At 38.0% G+C, this 7,500-nt stretch overlaps 1 protein-coding gene across 1 annotated transcript in view; it reads left to right on the forward strand.

The window, feature by feature from the left end:
- The window catches only part of inpp5a (inositol polyphosphate-5-phosphatase A), a 170,654-nt gene that overhangs the window by 58,920 nt on the left and 104,234 nt on the right, over window positions 1-7,500 (forward strand).

Genomic DNA, 7,500 nt, shown 5'->3' on the forward strand with positions numbered 1-7,500 from the left:
GTTATGGACTGAACATGTAGTCTCATAAAAGGTAATCTCCTTCTAATTTCCTGTTGGTAAATCCATTTGATTGTAGTTTAAATGAGAAATATTGCAGTGCTAGAGTTCGTGTCGATAAAGAGTTGCAGATTACATCAAAAAAGAGAAGCGGACCAAACAGTTCAACACAGCGAAGCACCAACACACGTGAAATAAAACATCATGTTTTAAAGAAGAGTGGCTTGAGACTTTACAATCACACATCCAGCACACACACTCAAAATACATCAATAACATGCATCCGTTTAAAGAGGTCTGTGTGTGTGTGTGTGTGTGTGTGTGTGTGTGTGTGTGTGTGTGTGTGTGTGTGTGTTTTCAGGGATTTTTAGAGGACTATGAAAGAGTTCACATATTCACTTTTGAAGCTCTTTAGCTATTAGATCTATTTAAATGAGTAAAAAGTATTTAGTTTTGATGGTTTAATGCTGCCTGTAGCCAATAACTGACTACACAAAAACACTTTATTATTGTCCCAAACCATTGTGACACTTTTTTTTCTTTTTTTTTATACGATATTATATTATTGTAAAGAATGAAACTGTCCTGGAGGAGATTTAAAAAAGATTGTAAAATATTTAAAAATGTTAAAATATTTTTAATATAATTGATTGATAAAGACTGGTGCAGTTTACAGCACGGTTAAAAACAAACTAAAAAGTGCTTAATTTAGTGACTTCTTAATTTCTGCTTGTTTTCAAAAATATAATTTAATAGCACTAAGTTACATCAAGGGTCAAATTAAATATAAATGGCACATTAAAGTTTAAAGTTACTGCCTGATGAAACCATTTTTATGTGTGTGTTTGCGTGCGCTGTACGGGTCTGATGTAAAGAGTGTTTCCGCTCTCAGTTTGCCTGAGATATCTCCGTTTCATGAGTGATTCTCTTCAGAGTCATGAGGTTCCTGATATTGCCACTAGATGGAAGCAAAAACCCAGGAATAAACCCAGAGTTTCAGGAGGAGAAGGAAATGAAACTCAGTTCACTAGATCAGTCATTCAGGATTATATTATATGTTTGCTGATTCTCAGTGTTGGGTAAGTTACCCTAAAAAAGTAATTAATTATTAGCTACTGATTACATCTTTATCAGTGGAACTATTACTGTACAAATTACTCTCTCTCTTAAAAGTGTTGCATTACTTATTACTTCCTAAATCCCATTTCAGCCTCAACCAGCTGAACAATACGTGAAAACCTTCTAATTCTTTCTAAATTAACAATATACAATTGCATTCATTAAATGGAGAAGGAAATGAAACTCAATTCACTAGATTGACTAATATTTTGGCAGATTGTTTGCTGATACTCAGTGTTTACACTAAAAAGTAATTAATTACTATCTTTAACAGTGGAAATATTACTGTATTAATTACGCTCTCTAAAAAGTGTTGCATTATTTATTACTCATTACTTTTTAAATCCCATATCAACCTTGACCAGCTGAACAATAATAATAATAATAATAATAATAATACATTTATTTTGTATAGTGCCTTTAAAATTGCATTGTCAAAGCGCTTTACAACACAAGCAAGAACAATAATATAGATTAAAACACAAAGTAGAGAGCAAAAAATATATATAACACTGAAAAATAAACAATAAAATAAGTTAATTAAAAGCAATCATGAAATAAGTTTTAAGACTCAAGGATAGATCTGAAAACTACTAGAACAATACAAGGATAGACGTGAAAACTTTTAATTCTTTCAAAAAAACAATATAAAGTTGCATATATTATTCTTGAACTGATCAAAGTATTTAAAGGGAGAAGGTTATATTAAAAACAAAATGTTGATATTAAATCCACTATTGTTTTATATAGAATTGTTCTATATTCTAATGCAATTTAAGTATTTAATGCAATTATACACCAGAAGTAACTAATTAAATTACAGAAAACAAGAGTAATCCCTTACTTAACTTATTCAATTTTCATAAACGTTATATGATGCTTAATAGATCATTCATTTACATTAAAATATGAATATATGGATAATATTAAAAATATAAATCAAACACTTATTGCAGACATTGATCATCTTCTGTTTTCCAGCACAAATATCTTAATATTCTTAAATCAAGATACATTTACTGGAGAAGTAAAGTTATGGAAGATATTAAGTTTTCTGAGATTAAAATTAAGTGTGTTTATGATTAAAACAAAACACATATTTGCAAACGGGGTCAGAAAAATATTCTTGTTTTCTCTTTGATTTTAGTTTATTTTTCTGACTCCATTGGCAGATATTTGTCCTCATTTTAAGCACAAACTCGCTTCAGTTTGATCGGTTTCTCATAAAACAAGATTTATCTAATGTCTCTTTGCTTCTCCAGTAAATGTATCTTGATTTAAGAATGTTTATATATTTGTGCTGGAAAACAGGACAGAAACACTGAGGAAGAAGAAGATTGTCTGCAAAAGATGCACATAAACGAATGATAAGTGACGTATTATATGACACAGTCTTTGTGTTTGAATCGAGTTGAATGTGATCCGTGAGTTTACAGTGGTTCAGACAGTCAATAAATCTGCGCTCAGACAGACACGTGCCATTTAACCGGACACACACGCCTGCATTTGTTTTGCTCGGGTAACTGTTTGTTGTCTGCTCGAGATGTCAATTTTCAGATAATGTGAGTTGAGAGAGACAGACAGTGTTTGTCTCGTCCTGAGAGAGAGGAAAAGTTCCATTTCTCTCTTGTAATCTGAAAGATATTGGGATGTTTGTGCAATATACTGTGTGTTTATGTGTGTGTGTGTATATATGTGTGTATATATACACACTCAAAAAAAAAAAAGTGGGTTAAAACAACCCAATTTGTCCTATATTGCATATATTATTCTTGAACTGTTCTGTCCTATATTTACCCAGTCCTTGGGTTAAAAACAGCCCCAGGTCTGGGTAAATATAGGACAGAAAACATGTTGGGTTAATTTTACCTTGCAAATTGGGTTGTTTATTTAACCCAGCATAATGGGTTGATTTAACTATAGGTTAACTATTCATTTTTACTATAGTACTAGCTTTTTTCTTTGTCTTACATGAATTAATGTTTACGGATGAACTTAAATCCACTAAACTTAAAAAATAATAATTATTAAAAAAAAACTCCACACAACCACTGGTTTGCATGATAATTCCTTTATTTTTTTAAATCATATTTTACAGTAAAGCATTTTTTATATCGTTTTTAATACATATTGCATACATTTAAGTTCGTTTAACAAATAATAGAAGTAAAAATTAAACATTTCTGTAATTAAGTGTAATGGCCCAGTCTCTGTTGTGCCGTTTCCACTGGAACGCACTGGATCTCGTGCCGGAGCTCGTGTCGTGTTCAGCGGAGGAACTTATGACTTCAGACCGAAATAGAGACTGACTCCATAACCTGTCCATAAACAATCAGTGTACAGTTCTGGGTTGTTAGGTTGTCACAGGGTTGTTACGTCTGACCCAGGATGTGGGTTAAACAAAAACTACCCTAACACTGTGTTGTTACGTCTGACCCAGGATCTGGGTAACACAAGAAAACTACCCAAACACTGGGTTGTTACGTCTGACCCAGGATCTGGGTAACACAAAAACTACCCTAACACTGGGTTGTTACGTCTGACCCAGGATCTGGGTAACACAAGAAAACTACCCAAACACTGGGTTGTTACGTCTGACCCAGGATCTGGGTTACACAAAAACTACCCTAACACTGGGTTGTTACGTCTGACCCAGGATCTGGGTTACACAAGAAAACTACCCAAACACTGGGTTGTTACGTCTGACCCAGGATCTGGGTAACACAAAAACTACCCTAACACTGGGTTGTTACGTCTGACCCAGGATCTGGGTAACACAAGAAAACTACCCAAACACTGGGTTGTTACGTCTGACCCAGGATCTGGGTTACACAAAAACTACCCTAACACTGGGTTGTTACGTCTGACCCAGGATCTGGGTTAAACAAAAACTACCCAAACACTGGGTTGTTACGTCTGACCCAGGATCTGGGTTACACAAAAACTACCCTAACACTGGGTTGTTACGTCTGACCCAGGATCTGGGTAACACAAGAAAACTACCCAAACACTGGGTTGTTACGTCTGACCCAGGATCTGGGTAACACAAAAACTACCCTAACACTGGGTTGTTACGTCTGACCCAGGATCTGGGTAACACAAGAAAACTACCCAAACACTGGGTTGTTACGTCTGACCCAGGATCTGGGTAACACAAAAACTACCCTAACACTGGGTTGTTACGTCTGATCCAGGATCTGGGTAACACAAGAAAACTACCCAAACACTGGGTTGTTACGTCTGACCCAGGATCTGGGTAACACAAAAACTACCCTAACACTGGGTTGTTACGTCTGACCCAGGATCTGGGTAACACAAGAAAACTACCCAAACACTGGGTTGTTACGTCTGACCCAGGATCTGGGTTACACAAAAACTACCCTAACACTGGGTTGTTACGTCTGACCCAGGATCTGCGTTAAACAAAAACTACCCAAACACTGGGTTGTTACGTCTGACCCAGGATCTGGGTAACACAAGAAAACTACCCAAACACTGGGTTGTTACGTCTGACCCAGGATCTGGGTAACACAAAAACTACCCTAACACTGGGTTGTTACGTCTGACCCAGGATCTGGGTAACACAAAAACTACCCTAACACTGGGTTGTTACGTCTGACCCAGGATCTGGGTAACACAAGAAAACTACCCAAACACTGGGTTGTTACGTCTGACCCAGGATCTGGGTAACACAAAAACTACCCAAACACTGGGTTGTTACGTCTGACCCAGGATCTGGGTAACACAAAAACTACCCAAACACTGGGTTGTTACGTCTGACCCAGGATCTGGCTAACACAAAAACTACCCAAACACTGGGTTGTTACGTCTGACCCAGGATCTGGGTAACACAAAAACTACCCAAACACTGGGTTGTTACGTCTGACCCAGAATCTGGCTAACACAAAAACTACCCAAACACTGGGTTGTTACGTCTGACCCAGGATCTGGGTAACACAAGAAAACTACCCAAACACTGGGTTGTTACGTCTGACCCAGGATCTGGGTAACACAAGAAAACTACCCAAACACTGGGTTGTTACGTCTGACCCAGGATCTGGGTTACACAAAAACTACCCTAACACTGGGTTGTTACGTCTGACCAAGGATCTGGCTAACACAAAAACTACCCAAACACTGGGTTGTTACGTCTGACCCAGGATCTGGGCAACACAAAAACTACCCAAACACTGGGTTGTTACGTCTGACCCAGGATCTGGCTAACACAAAAACTACCCAAACACTGGGTTGTTACGTCTGACCCAGGATCTGGGTTACACAAGAAAACTACCCAAACACTGGGTTGTTACGTCTGACCCAGGATCTGGCTAACACAAAAACTACCCAAAGACTGGGTTGTTACGTCTGACCCAGGATCTGGGTTACACAAAAACTACCCAAACACTGGGTTGTACGTCTGACCCAGGATCTGGCTAACACAAAAACTACCCAAAGACTGGGTTGTTACGTCTGACCCAGGATCTGGGTTACACAAAAACTACTGAAACACTGAAAAAAGTAACTCCTAAAATTTACCCAAAAGGCTCAACCCAGAATTAGGGTAGAAAAATTCAGATTTTTAGAGTTTTTATAGTGTCTTTAGTGTCAATGAATCACATCCTCCGTTTGTTCAGGGTTTAGTATTGCAGGATAACGAGTGATTCATTTTTAAGTGATTCCTCTTGAAATGAATCTTTCAGCGTTAATCTGCTCAGATGATGTGTGTGTGTGTGTGTGTGTGTGTCCGTCTCTGCTTCAGCACTGGGTGTGTTTGAGTGACAGCGCGTGTGTTTTATCGCTCTTGTAAAGGATACAGGAGGTAAAATGTCAATTAGAGGAAGCATCGCCGTTCACTAGTTCCACACCATTAATATTTATCATGCTGCTCTGCCCCGGGGCCCAAAGGCTCATGGGTAATGATGTGCACTAATGTCCGCCCCTTATTACCACAGCGTGTGTGTGTGTGTGTGTGTGTGTGTGTGTGTGTGTGTGTGAGAGATATAAAGTGTTCCTGTCACAATGCGTTACATCGGACACGCTGTTCTTCTGCTCAAACACGACGACCCGCAGCTTTAATTAGAGACGTCTTGATGCGAGCGCTTTTACTCGGTGTGTGTGGCGTTATGTAGTGCTTAATGGAGCATTCATGTACATTCACACATGAATATATCATTATAATATTTTAAATATAAATCTAACATTTATAAAGCTAATCTATATCTAACAAATCTAACTCAGTGTTTCTGTCTTGTTTTCAGCACAATCTAATATTCCAGCATATCTAATTTCTTAAATCAAGATACATTTACTAGAGAAGCAAAATTACAGAATATATTAAGTTCTTTTTTTAAATTAAGATAAAGTGAGTTTGATTAAAAGGCAGCTGTGTGTGTGTGTGTGTGTCCTGCGGATGAATCCCGCTGACGGCTGATAACACACACTGTTATCCGTGTCCCGGTGAGATTAAGGTCGTGTCGATGCTGTCGGAGAGTGAGTGTGTGTGTGTGTGTGTGTGTGTGTGTCTGCTGTCGGACGCTGTAATGCAATCGCTCCCGTCAGAGACACTTACACACAGAAGAGCTTCTGAAGAATGACACTGAGGGGAAACAACACGGGATACAGATGTAGAGAAACATTTTACTGCGTGTGTGTGTGTGTGTGTGTGTGTGTGTGTGTACCTACTTAACTATATTTTGGGGACAAATTTGTACCCAGAAGTGACCGAAACCTGACAAAATTTCCCAAAACATCCCTTTAGGGACATCCTCATTTGGTATAAAAAGTAATTAAAGTTTTTTTTTTGTGAATTAGTTTAGGGGTAAGAGGAGAGAATATACAGTTTGTACAGTATAAAAGTGTGTGAGTGTGAGAGAGTGAGTTAGAGTCTCTTCTGCTCATCAAAGCTGCATTTATTTGATCAAAATACAGTAAAAACAGTGAAATATTATTGTAATGTAAATCAGCTGTTTTCTGTGTGAATATATAATATATTATATACATATATATTATATTTTAATAAAAATAAGTTGTCTTAATTACAGCAGAAATATGGGGGTCTTTATATGATTGTGCTGGACAGCGGATCTTTATGAGGAACGGTGAGGATCTCATGTGTTGGTCTTCAGATGTTCAGGTCAGATGTCGGATCATAAACGAAACTCGGCGTCTCTTATTTCGGGACGAGGCGTTTGAATGAGGCGGACGTTAGTGGAGTAATATTGTAGAGCAATAATTCTCACACACCATCAGACACACACACACACACACACACACACCATCAGTCAAGCTCTCCTAAACACACACACACACACACACACACCATCAGTCAAGCTCTCCTAAACACACACACACACACACACACACACACACACACACACACACACA

This window comes from Rutilus rutilus (assembly GCF_951802725.1).
Source record: "Rutilus rutilus genome assembly, chromosome: 20".
NCBI classification, from domain to species: domain Eukaryota; kingdom Metazoa; phylum Chordata; class Actinopteri; order Cypriniformes; family Leuciscidae; genus Rutilus; species Rutilus rutilus.